Here is a 13975-nt window from a genome sequence, read left to right as displayed (position 1 = left end):
ACTTCTTCCTCACTTCTCCCCTGGCACAAGTAGGAGAAGAAAATCAGAAAGCCTCAATTAAGTTTGGCTTCCTGTGACCTCTGAGTTCATAATCCTGGTTTGCTGGTCTCTAACAAGCAAGATTCATAAACCAACAATAAACTATGACTAGCAATCCTGGCCTGTTAGGGAGCAGCAAACCAAGATCCTGGGTTCAAATGTCACAGAAAACCAAGCTTAATTGCAGTCTTCTGATTTTGTTTCTGTCTGTGACTGTGGAAAGGTTGGCCAGGTTGTGCTTGAGCAGGCCACTTATTCACAATAAACCACAAGAAGTAAGTCAACTCTCACTTATTGTAACATGTGAATACAGCCAGTAAGAGGAGTCAATTAACCATCTTCCAAATGCTCTTTGCTTTTAAATCCTTTTATAAAGGTTTTTTTTTTCTGTTACATTTTGCCAAAACTTACTTTCAGTCTCTGTATATACACTGAAGGTGAAAGAAGAACGTGTTATGTGACCAGTGGAATATTTCCACTTATAGGCAAATCTAGGGATTTAGTAATCTTAGTCACTCCATATTAAAGTTAGAATTTTCCAAATTCACTTTTTTCATATCTTGCCTCTCTCTGTGCCCCTGCATGGCATGTTGTAATAACCTTTTATGTGTTACACTAATACCATGGCTCATTCTTTCAAGTGTTTGGTTGCATTACACTTTTCAGTTGTATTTATCTCTGTTCTGTTCTTGTGTTCAGAAGTTGTTTTATTTCGTGTGTGTTTAGTAGAATTTAAGGGGTTTTGTCCAAACATTTCATACTTATTCCACTTACTACACATAGTTGACTGTGCCTCTTAGTTCAGAAATTATAGTACTGCCAACAATGCATATTGAAAAGATGACTTGAAGTAATTAACATAGTAAATAAGTGCTCTGTAACTGCAGGCTGAAGCCCTTTTCCTCTAAGGATTATTTCTTTAATCTAGTAGTACCCAAAATAGTCTTTACCTAACTTTTTACTTGGCAAAAAAGCAATGTAAGAGATGGGAAGGCAATTTAATCAGATTCTCCTTTGCTGCTGCAGTTTCCTGTGCCCCAACTTTGTGACATTAGAGTGACACCACTCAACTTTGTGACATCAGAATGACACCACGCAAACCGCTCTGTTTCTTCAGCAGAGAAGTAGTGGACAAATTTTGACCAAACAAACTTCAAATCACCCTTGACAACCATTAACTAACCCTGTTAGTTAGCAGGTCTTGTGATGATTTACCACATAGTGCTTGCATGGGGAGTTGTTTTGAGTGGCTATTACAGCTTACTAATGGTGTCCAGGGGCTGCCTTAAGCACCTGCATATCAGAGGCATGCTGTAACAGTCAAAACAATTCCTTCTATGAGTACCATGTGGTGGACCATCACTGGACCAGCCGCCAACTAGTGGTTTTGAATGGTTAAAATGTAAGACTGGTATTGTTCCAGCTTTCAGTTACAAGTGTCAACACAACATTACAATATGCCAACAAAACTAAAAGTTGGAAGAGGTTGAGAATTAAGAGCTATAAGTCTTTTGGATTTACTTATAAAGCTTGTGATCCATCTTCACATCTCACAGGTTGGGGAGCACAACTGGAACCTGGCACAGGAGGCTTCAGGGTGAACAAGCCATTTGAGAAAATTACTTACTCTCTTTTACATAAGCAAATGCTTTCACTGTATCAAAAATTGTTCTACAAGCAGAACAGCAGCATGGGATTTCACCCATTGTGTTTGAATTTAGGCTGAAAATGTTTTAAAGAATATTAATTTAATTTACTGTGGTATGTTTAAAGCATTTGCTTAGCTGGAGGCTGTACAAAATATTTTCCCCTAACAGTAAAGCAAGCAAAAAAATACGCTTCTCCTTATGACTCAAACTCAATAATTTTTTTTGGCATGATGTATTTACCTGAGAGATAAAAGGAATTTTCTTTTAAAAAGGAAGGTAATTGATTTGGTTGATTTCAGTTTCTCTTTTGGAACGGTGTAAAGAAAGATGAATTGTTTTTAAAGGTTTTACATTTGGCTCTTTAAATGACAGATACAGGAGTTCCAGCAGTTAGTCTACAATTCAATAGACTCTCCCATTCTTTCTACAAATATATAATAGTTTGGTCCCAAATCTTTAGTATTGTGCCAAATTAAATATAGGTCGCTTGAGCAAATCTAGCTATGCAAACACACTTCTGAAAAACATGTTCACTTTATACTGACAGGCTCTAACTTTGTGTGGATCCTTAATTGTACTGGCATGAAGTCAAGACAATTCCCAGACCATTAGCCTAACTGCTGTTGAACTTCTAGAAAGACCACATTTCCCATCATTTGTAGGCAGATATGAACTCCACTGTTTTTACACCATGCTTTGGAATCACCATTTTGCAAAAAAAATTCTCCCAAGTTCAAAAGTCCAGCCTGGTTTTTATTACTAGGACTTTGAAGTAATAAGATGGTTTGTGTCTTTACAAGAGGTTTATTACTCCAGAACACTGATTTCCTCCATTTATTATTTTTAATAAATGAATTGCCCATTTGCAGAGATGTATAAATAGGGCCTAAACTATAATAAACTAGGATGCCCAAAAGATTGAAGACATAAGCATACTATTTTGTATAGCTTTAGAGTTTTATATTTTTTTCTGATGCTATATATTTAGGAGCTGGGTGAATAAACTTGACAGGAATTTAGTGTCCCCCCCCCCCAGCCTGGGCAGGTTGCCTGTTTCATGCCTGACTGAGTCCTGCTACTGTTAAGGATATGCTGAAGTGTTGTTGTTTTTTTGACTTTAACTGCAAAATCCAGAGTCCAGTGGATTGTGGGACCGTCATAAGATATGCCTTGCTCACAGATCCTATTTGTGATGGGAATATAAATGATAATATTTTCTCTTTGTGGTAAAGATATGCATTGTGTGTGTACATTTGAAGCAGAAATTGGAAATAAATTTTAGTGAAACTCATATTTTTAGAAATGTACCGGTAATTTTTAATACTCCTTCAGATATGTATAAAATAATGTTAAAGCTTCAGGATCTAAAAGTTTGGTTTCACGAATGGAAGGAACTCATTTTCTGAGAATAAATCTTCAGAGTAGAAAGACCCTATCCCTTAATGGATCCAGTTTTTAAATTCTCCATATTGAACTGTTTCCTAAACTTTAGATGTTTTCAGGCATTTCCAACTTTCCCATGCTCTTAAGGTAATAAGATTTGACATACCTCTGCCTCCCCTTGGAGTATAGGAAAGCTGGAAATGTCTGTAAATGGATAATGTTAGAAGAAATGGGTTGGATCCAAAGGTTCCATTGCAAAAATGGAAGGAGCTTTTGCTCCAACCATCATGTTTTCCTATTGCCAGGGTATGAACTCTGTTCTCAGTACAAATTCTCAATGTTCTGAACATATAACTAGGGATGTGCAATTAAAACCTAACTGCTTGTTAGTTTTCCCCCATTCTTTGAGGGATGCATGTTTGTATAATTCCTTTATTTGAAATGATACATTTAAACATAATATTTTAAAGCATTTAAACTGGCAAAATCCTCATTTTACTCCATGTCAAGGTGGAACTTTTTAAACTAACTCCCACAGATACGCAAACTATCACACTGGTGCATATTCTCCAGGAAATGCTGGGAAAGAATGCTCACCAGTAAAAACAACATTTCATATCCAACATTTGCCATATTTAAAGTCAAATCATTGACAGGATTGCACTTGCATCCATTGATTTCAGGGAGCCTGACTTATGTTAGATATCAGCTGTAGGCACTCCCTATTAAGAGAACAGTGACTTTTCCATTGTAATAGCATGTCATGTACTGATGATATCAATTCCACCTCAAATATAGTATTCACACACGGCCCTACCTCAAATTGCCAGTATCAAAATTTCATTCTGAAGGTCTCTTGTTGTTTTCGACATGTAAGGACATATTGTATTCAGGCTGCAGTGCTTCTCCCGTTCTGTGTTTACACATATGCTTTGGGCACACATGCTTTTGTTAATTACTTTTGGCGTGTTCCTGCTTTTTCCTGTTCTTACTGGACTGAATACAGTTTGTGATAAATGTTGCAAGTTCTTGTTCTCTATCAACTCTATTGTTAAAAGAGTTTTATAGTTTTAAATTGATGAAAGAATATTTATTGTGAATTAGAAGCTGCCTTGAGAGGAGAGCTTATAAATACTTTAAATAAATAAGTACTGCTTTTAGGCTATAAGCTGCTCTAACACTCTTATTTACCTTCAATATCTTGTACAATTGCACAAATACTTTTCATAATTATCTGGGCTTGCTTAGAACCCATTGAAATAAATGGGACAGGTAAGTCATGACTAAAGTTTGGTTGATTTCAGTGGGAACTAAGTGCAATTAATTCATTTTCTTTTTCCCCCCTTTAAGCTTGTTTAAGAAACTTTATGTGCACACACATGCACACAGGGATTGTTCTCTCCCTATTTTTGTTTCCCATCTTGGGCATCTACAAGTACAGTCATACCTCAGGATAAATACGCTTCAGGTTGAACGCTTTCGGGTTGCGCTCTGCGGCAACCCAGAAGTAACGGAGTGAGTTACTTCCAGGTTTCGTTGCTTGCGCATGCGCAGACAGTCAAAATGACGGCAGACGCGCTGTCACATCTTACATTCTGTTCAGGATGCGAACGGGGCTTCGGAACGGATCCCGTTTGCATCCTGAGGTATCACTGTACTTGAATCTTAACTTGAAGCAGACTTTAATATTTTATTTTATCACTTCCTTTGCTATTTTTTTTCTTTTAAAAGGATAATATATATTATATTAGTATTTCTATTTACTTTCTTTGAAAGTGTACTTTCAAATATACCTCTATTTTCGAAACAATTGTGAGTCCTATCCCCTACATTTCTGTCCTTCTTGCACATTCAAGCTTTATGTTTTAGGGTATGCAAACAAAAAGTAGTTTCATTCCTCCAGCCATTCAAATTGCATTCATTTAGTTTTCATTTTTTGATTTTTCAAACTCATCCCCTTTTTGTTTTTCATTAAGGGGAAACTCAGCCAATTTTCTGCTACTTGTAGCATAGTATCGTTTCCTATCTAGTGGTATGAAATTTGTAGGCTTCCTAGTAATCTTGACATTAGGAAATTTAGCACATTTCAGATAGTTATGACAAAGGATCTCATTTTAAAGGCAATTAAAAAAGGCTGGCATAAGAGAACACTACACAAGTTCCTACCATTTCTTTGCTAATTTTATTTAGTTATTCCTTTTGAAATGTGGACATCTCTGCAGTTATCTAATTTCTAGTGCTTTATTTTCTTCCCTCTTTTCTTTGATGTACAGTGGCTTGGATCCAAAGAGCTGAGTGTGGAGTTCCATTTAGTGAACTGTACTTTCTGCCTCCTCCTTTCTGTCTGTAACTCCATGTTCCCTCCAAAGCAAGTGGAATAGGGTCTACAGTTGTGGGGGAATTTGGCAGCAATCTGAAACCCTTCCCCTTGCATGAGTGGAAGTGCCATTGAATCTTAGCCAATGTTTTCATCTTATAATTTTGCTCTTTCTTTGTCTCTATTTATGTAATGTTTTTCATTCTTCCACACAGATTACTTAATCTTTGTCTTATATCACTTGCCTGCTATATTTTCTCAGAAGTTGATCTGTAACCCTTCTTTTTCTCTCAGTGGCATCATTGACACATCATGGTATGCCATAAATCGTGGCTTATTGTGTATGAGGAAATGTGGCCACTTCACTAGTAATTTTTAGCTGTGAGCTGATAAACCACTCCTCACCCCGCACCCCCACCTTGTATCTCTCTGTTTTCTGTTTTGCTGAACAGGAACTCTTATAGAATACTGTGATTTTAAAAATCACCTTCAGAGCCACAAACTTTCCCCCTGAAACCTGGCTTCTTCCATATATACTGTGCTTCAATTATTAAAATAAGCTGTGAATTATTTGAACATTCAGATCTGAAGGTGCTATAAAATATGAATTTGACATTTGAAGTAGTAAAAATTAGTATACTGTTACAGATCAACATTCATTTGTAAATATATTGTTTTGGATATGATGGCAAACTCTGGTATTATAACGCTGCTATATAAATATATGGTGCAACCACATTTTGAATAATGTGTACAGTTCTGGTCGTCATCCTCAAAAATGATATTGTAGAGTTGGAAAAGGTTCAGGAAAGAGTAACCAAAATGATCAAAGCAATAGATCAGGTTACAATATTTCTGTTTTTGTAGTTCAGAGAATAGGCTTGTAGAAGGCAACATGGTAGAAATGTATAAAATGATGCATGGTGTAAAGGAACTGGGCAGAGAAAAATAATTACTGTTTTCTCATAACACTAGAACTTGTGGACAACTAATGAAGCTAAATGTTGGAAGATTCAGGACATACAAAATAAAGTACTTCTTCATATAGCACATAGTTAAATTTGTTCCCATAATAGGCACTTTGACAACTAACCCTGATGGCTATGTTCTACTTCCACCTTCAGAGGCAGTATGCATCTAAATACCAATTTGCTGGTAACCACAGAAGGGGAGAATGTTGTCACACTCAGGTCCTGCTTGTGCGCAGCCACTCAAAATTCAAAATGTGCCCACAAGTCCAAAAAATATTGATGACCCCTGTTGTACATGCATGAGCTTTGGACCTTATCTACACTGGGTTGCATCAAACTAAGTCATAGAGTAGCCTCATTGATTTCACTAAGCTTCAGAGTAGGCCCCTTGTTTATTGATTTCAGTGGGCCTACTCTGAGTATGACTCTCTTGAATATCACCATTAGCTTTCTCCTCAGTGTTGAACAAAAATGCCTCCCATTCTCTGCCATAGTTGTAGATAGCAAATTTGAAGCGAAGGTCTGTTTGTTATTTTTTTTAACCTCAGCAGTAGTTTTAAACCACTTCAGCTATCTTTGTTTTCCCATGCAGAGTCTTAGAAACTAGTTTGAATGATATGAGTATTCTTTGCTAGTGATCTTGAGTTCTCAACTGCAGAACTTCTGTTTCGAGGATTCTCTGAAAAGAGGATTCACCAGCAAAATCAGTTTATTGGCATGGAGATACCATCAGAAGATGAGCAAGGGCATTTTTATTTTGAAAGACATTTAATCTCCATCTGTAAACTAATATTTTATTTTTGTTTTATATGCATTGGGTACATTGAGCTTTTTGGTGTTAATTTTTTGTATTTTTATTTTTCATAAATGTTCAGATTATAAACTATGTTAAATTTATAAAAGAAAAGCATTGCAGTACCATATGAACAAACATGTTGTTTGCTAGGTTTTATTTTATACAGATTTAGTTGCTGTTACTGCATTGCACCTTTTACTCAGTTTCCCTTTAACTGTTGTAGCAGTAAAAAACAAGGCTATAACAATATGCTTCCTTCATAATTTAAACATGCTTCAGTGGGCTTTTATTGTAATAGAGTCTGGCCTGGTTTATGCTGGTTAATGCAACAAAGTGAGTATTACTTGAGATGTTAACGCTTCGGATAATTACAGCTGAGCGGCACCTGTTTAAGGAAGTGCAAATGCTCTGTATTATTTGGGGGTGGGAGAGAGGCAGTTGTAAATAATATTCCCAAGAATAACTATGAGAGCTTGGGAGCAGATTTTTAAAAATCGTGTGCATATTACATTTGCTATGTAACTTTTTAAAATAAAAGTTATGCATTTCTGAGTTACAACCAGATCTTAGATACATGAGAATGTCCATCAAATTCAAAATCTAGAATGTGCTATATATATTTCTAGTGCAGAATAGACTGTGAATGGGAAGTCCTCAGTTAAACAGCATCCCAACAATTAACTCTCTAGTGATTTTAGGCAAGCTATTACTGTTTTTACCTCAACCTCTGTTCTCTGTAATATTAGAATTATAGTATCAGCCTGCCTTACAGGGTTGTTGCCAGAGTTGCTGAGATAATGTCTATAAAGGGCTATTTATATGGTAAGGATTTTTTTTCTCCTTTCACAAATACAGTTTGTACTTCATTATATATACTTTACCTTTACCTCTCCTTTAATACACTGAGGACATGGGGTAGAGCATACTCATGTGTCTTTTAAAAAGTAATGTGGAAGATGGTCCTAAATGTAAGCATTATTAATGACCCTCATGGTCCTGGCAATCCTTTCTAATAATAAAGTGTTGGAGCTGTCAAATGATGGCACAAATATCCTAATCTATTTAGATAGCTTTTTAATCCGAGTCATCAATCATGTTTTATTAGCTTTAACAGAGTCAAGCTGCTGTCATTTAAATGTTGCACTAGGACAATGTGCCGACAATGTTCTGCAGGTGTAACTTTCACTCAAATGCTAAGTCTGCACAGCAAGCTAGATTGTGCTCATGTTGGGAGAGAGTGCCATCTTCAGTTTTAACTCTCCACCGAGCTTCTGAATTTTGCATCTTTGTAAAGTGTAAAATTATACTTCCTATTCTAAAGGAAAGTGTGGGAAGCAGAATTCTCAATATGATACGTGACCATCAGTAAACTGAATTGTTATTTTTAAAACTATTAAATATTGTTTTACACAACTGTTGCAACATATGCCTTAAAATATGCTAAAGGCAGCTAGTATAATAATAGTTGCAATAACAATAACATTAGAGAATACTCAGAATATTTATTTCCTACCTTAACATTCAAAGTACTATTGAAAGCACATATTTGTACTACTGCAACAAAAATATACTATGGTAAAAATGGTGTTAATGTGAATGATTAAAAAAGTCTTATCAGCATTGTTTGTTTTTTGTTGAGTTGATTCTGCCTATGGAGGAGAGAGAACAGATTTTCTGTGGATATTAAAGTAGTGTCCACTTTTATTTGGCAGTTCTCTTTTGTGTCTGGTATGTTACCAGAAACATCTACTTAATTCTTACATGCTAGTCCTGGGACAGATATGTTATTTATTCTTACCACTACTGCTGCTGCTTCATTTAGAAAACACATTTAAAAAAAATAAAATTAAAACGCTTTAGTGTTAGTATGTTTACACTTCATCTAGAATGAATCATTGATATAGTGTATGTGTATATATAGGCATAGCTCTGTGCATTTAAATTTTAAAGGGATTTCATACAATAAGAAGCAGATGTGTCACAGTGACAGCAGGCAAGTAGGGGCTGGGAAGCTGGGTTCATTAAAAGAGCCTTGGGATAAATGCACCATATAAGATACCCACTGAAAGACAGAAGCTGTTGATGAGGGTGACCTCTGAATGCAAGTCATCTTAATATAAACAGAAGGGTGTGGAAAGCCATTGGTCTGAGCCAAGCTTGTTTACTATCCAGATCTCACTTTAGTTAACTTAAGTAAGCCCACTGAGCCTGCGGTGACTGCTTAAGGAAGAACAAAGTGTCTTTCGTTCTACCTGAATTTGAGACAATCGTGCTGTCTACAGAATTATCTGATCCTGTAACTGGCTACACATTTCCAGTGTTGGGTAGAGGAATTTTGTTGGTGCAGAACTTATATGCTCCCCACTCCCAAATTTGAGTCAAAGTGTCTGGGGAATTCTTTTAAATATCTTGAGAGGGAAATGAGGTAAGCCTGTAATTTATTTCCGTATGTGACAATGATTAGCATGTTCAGAAAGCAGTTGAGACTAAATAGTGTCTGTTTATTTAATCAAATCATTAATGAGATTTTTTTCCTATTTAGGGATAATATTCCTTAGTTCACTTTGCATGTTTTTATAGGGTTTTTTTAATTGATCACATCTCATATGTGTGGAAGTTATTAACTGCTCTAGCTTCAACCACCATTCATAAATGATAGTTATTTAAATATGCGTTCATAATATATATACATTTCACAGTAAGCATCCTGCTTTTTTACTAATATATGAAATATTTAATTATGTTTCGGGAGAGACGTAAGATCATCAGACATTTGGCAGAAATACGTTTTCGTTCAAAAAAATAATAGCACTATACTGTATATTTTTACTCAGAAGTTACCCCTACTGTGTTCTGTGGGGCTTACTCCAGGATAAGTGTGTTTTGAATTTTAGCCTCTTTATGTGTCACGGAATACCTTTTAAATACTTTTTTTGCAATGTTTCATAGACTAATGGCTGTTTGGAATAGAAAACAACACATCATTTATAGTATTTCTTTCGTTGTTAGATGTTTTAATCTGACATTCCAGAGCTAAAATGTTGAGCTTGCTTTTTGTAGCAGTTTATCTGGGTTTAAAAAGAATTCATAAAATTTTGATATAGTTTATAGTGATGCAAGTAATGTATTTGGCTGTAAAACAATAGTAGTTAAGCAATGCTATAGCTATGTATACATAAATGTTTTTTCTACCTTGTAAGGAGAACAACAGACCATAGAGTTAAGTGCTATATTGCACTTCAGGATTCGTAATGTGAATTGGTGTTAACAACTACTGCTTCTTAAATGTCTCTTTCATTCAAGAGAACTTGGGAGAGTCTTTTGCTTCAGGAGTATTTTATTACCTTAGAAAAGGAAGTAAAGTTTTGGAGAAAAAAATAAAATGCTTGAACTGTCCACTTGTGAAAATAGATTTAGAGCTGCAGGGAGTTGTATTGTTAAGGGACACTGTTTTGCAGAAAAGTATGATAAATTATTACAGCCAATATGCTCCTCAACTTGGTTCGTAAGGTCTAGTGAACAGCAAGCAGCAGTATCCAATTACATGTTTCTTTTCTTAGATTGCTTAGTATTTTCATATTTCAGTTCAGCTGAACCATTTTTTTTTAATCAGACAGGGTTTGGCTTCTAAACTAACAGCTTTTAGAACACTAAAATTTTACATATGAACAACTCCTACTAGTACATTTTAAAATGTTTAGATTAAACAACCCCCTTTTCGAAAATATTTTTGTTAGGCTTTATTTATAATTACACTGTGGTTTTATAAAATAGTTTAATGAATTCCATAAATTGGAACATAAAAGAGCATCCGGAAAGTCCTCTCAAATTTAATGTTGTAAAAATGATGAGTGTATGTTTAGAAAACGCAAGACAGCTGTTTAAGAAAGACAAATGTCAAACAACTTATTAAATGTATGTTGAATGATAACGGGTATTATTTGCTTACCAGTGTGTAATGTGAGATGATGAACAAATATAATGTGTGTTATATCTAGGTTAGAATTAAATAACATTGGTTAAAAACCTATTTTTAACATTTGGAGCAGTCTGACAGAGATGTCTAAAAATATTTTCTTGTGATTTAAATGTGCACCAGTACTTCTATTTGTGAAATGCTTGGTTATGGGAAACCAAGAAGAAATTTGCCCTGTATATAAGTCCAATGAAGTAAATAGAAACATTGATTATAAGCAAATAGGGGGAAAAATCAGAACAAACTGCATATACTGTAGAAAGGTTATAAGTTTTTCTCTAGCTAATTGACTTTTAAAGATTCACAAGAAAATCCTATGTATGTCCACCTGAAGGAGAGGCTACACACTCAGAAGTGCCACTGATATCAATGGGAGTAACTGTCAAGTACATGTGTGTATAGGATTTCAGTCTTAAAGTACAATATAGTTGAACTAAGTGGGATTTACTTCTGAGTAGACATGCATATAATTTTTAGCAAAGCAATACTGTCAGGTTTTTTTAAAAATAAATCCTGGTATTTCATTAATATGAAGATATAAATAAATTTATTTATGTAAATGTAGACATATTTACATTTTATCTTATAACTCTGGGCCAGCAATGATATGATTTAAAACAAAAGAAAAATAGATCCTATATGCTTATTTCTAAAAGTACTCAGTAGTGAAAAGATACTTGTTAAACAAAAAGGGACTACATTAATATTAGTTGTAAGGCACTAATAGAACACAGCAGTGAAATTGACATCATTGCTTGGATGGGCTTGGATGGGTTAGAACATAGTTATTAGTTTAATAAATACGCAGATGCAAATCTTGTAAACCTATTTATAACTGATCAAAATTGTAATTTTAGAAATAGCTATCTATTAAGAGAGCCCCTAACTATTGAAGATAGGTGTGGCTAGGGATTCCCCCCCCCCCAAATATGCCTGGCAGTAAATATTAAAGGAGGAAAAAAGACAATATGTGTGGATTTTTGCACAGACAACTAATACAAAGAGAAGCAGGAAACATTAATTGTAACAAATAAAGAAGCCTTAAACAACAACAACAACTTGTGCAGAAGTGTATGGAGCATTTTGTATGCTCCAGACAGTTATACATTAACAGTGAAATTCTAGGAATGCCTACTCAGATGTAAGTCCCACTGAGTAAAGTGGAACTTACTTCAAGGTATAGGTGTATAAGATTGCAGCCTATAGCTATAGTCCTATACATAACTACTGAAAGTAAGTTTAATTGAACTCAACTGGACTTACTTTAGAAACATGGCTAGGATTGTGCTATTAGTTGAGTACCCTTTTCAGATAAGCAACAATAGAAATAAAAAACTAAAATATAATTAAAAAGGGGTTGTTATATACACATTTATAATCGGTGACATTTCAGTTCATCCACTGTCTGAAGGTCTCCCCCTTCTTCCAGAGCTACCTTCCAGAGCATCATCAGTGTGATGACATCTCTTACTTCATTCAAATACCTAAACAAAACCCACATTTTCTATGAAATTTTGGCACAACTACCTAGAACAGTGGTTCATTATTAGGTCATTACTGAGGATCCCCTATTTTTCAAAAGCCAAGCCACACCCCCCCTACTTTTGAAAATTTTTGATAACTCTAATTACCTCTACAAAGCAATTTTTTGAACAAAATTTGGGTAGCCCCAAATAAGCAAATTATTTTAGGCTTCCAAAAAAAACAGACTAGGGTTGAGTGATACCTGGCTCATCGTGATATATCAGCAGCTAAACATCAGGATATTCTGATATATCACAGTGTTTGAAACTGGACATCAAGCGTGGGGATGAGGAAAGGAGCAGTCACAGAGATATGGGTGGGTGGGATGCATACAGATCAGATGTAGGGATTGAAGGAGTTGTAGTCATGGAGGTCAGGTGGGTAGGTTGTGTGCAGATCAGGTGGGATGAGGGAAGGAGCAGCTGCAGAGATTGAATGGGGGAGAGGAGAGGAAGCAGAGACCCCTCTGCTGCATGGTAGAGGGGATGAAGATGGGGGGGGGTGCATCAAGCCACAGCCAGTGGTGGCAGCCAGAGAAGATACACATCTGCTGTGGCTGCTGCTGCTTTCCTGCTGACCAAGAAAAGCTGCTCTTTCTCAGTGCCAGGGGAAGGTAGTACCATAGTGCCTTAAACTGAAAGTGATCAGCTACCCTGTTCTCTACCAGCGTGAGGGGCAGGCAACTCACTTCAGCAGTGTGATCAGCTGAGATCATGCGATATTGGCGGTGCCTTGATGTCGGCTACCCTGTTCTCCCTCGTGTGTGGAGTGTTATATTACTGTGTATTACCGGGTCAAAATTGTTATCGCGGTGTGATTTCAAAACCAGTTTTGGCTAATACAGTGGTACCTCTGGTTATAGACACTTTAGGTTACAGACGCTTCAGGTTACAGACTCCGCTAACCCAGAAATAGTACCTCACGTTAAGAACTTTGCTTCAGGATGAAAACAGAAATCACGCTGCAGTGGTGCAGCAGTGGGAGGCCCCACTAGCTAAAGTGGTACCTCAGGTTAAGAACAGTTTCAGGTTAAGAATGGACCTCCAGAACAAATTAAGTACTTAACCCAAGGTACCACTGTATATAGAAAAACCACACAGCGCTAAAATAGACCATAAAATTTGATACATTACCATGCAAAAATGACCAAAAAAAAATAGTTGGAGAGGGAAGACAGAGGATGGGGCCGTGGACCCCTAACTGGGAACCACTGACCTAGAGAGATGTTCGAGCAGGGTATGACCATAGAAGCCTGTAAAGGTAAGAACAAGGATCTTATGCTGAATGTGGAAGTAGGTAGAAAGCCGGTGAAGGGATTTA

At 36.1% G+C, this 13975-nt stretch overlaps 1 protein-coding gene across 17 annotated transcripts in view; it reads left to right on the top strand.

Moving 5' to 3' along the window:
• EYA4 (EYA transcriptional coactivator and phosphatase 4) overlaps positions 1 to 13975 on the top strand; it is a 110499-nt gene that overhangs the window by 31955 nt on the left and 64569 nt on the right. For 2 of the 17 annotated variants that reach the window (XM_079970659.1, XM_079970655.1), the window contains exon 1: positions 9344 to 9580. The exons of the other annotated variants lie outside the window; for them this stretch is intronic. The gene's annotated coding sequence lies outside the window, so the exon portion shown is untranslated. Of the gene's footprint in view, positions 1 to 9343; positions 9581 to 13975 lie in introns of those variants that run through there. 17 annotated transcript variants of the gene reach the window in all.

Source organism: Podarcis cretensis (assembly GCF_951804945.1).
Source record: "Podarcis cretensis genome assembly, chromosome: 3".
NCBI classification, from domain to species: domain Eukaryota; kingdom Metazoa; phylum Chordata; class Lepidosauria; order Squamata; family Lacertidae; genus Podarcis; species Podarcis cretensis.
The sequence above is the reverse complement of the archived record's forward strand: the minus strand, read 5'-3'. Positions and strand labels throughout refer to the sequence as shown.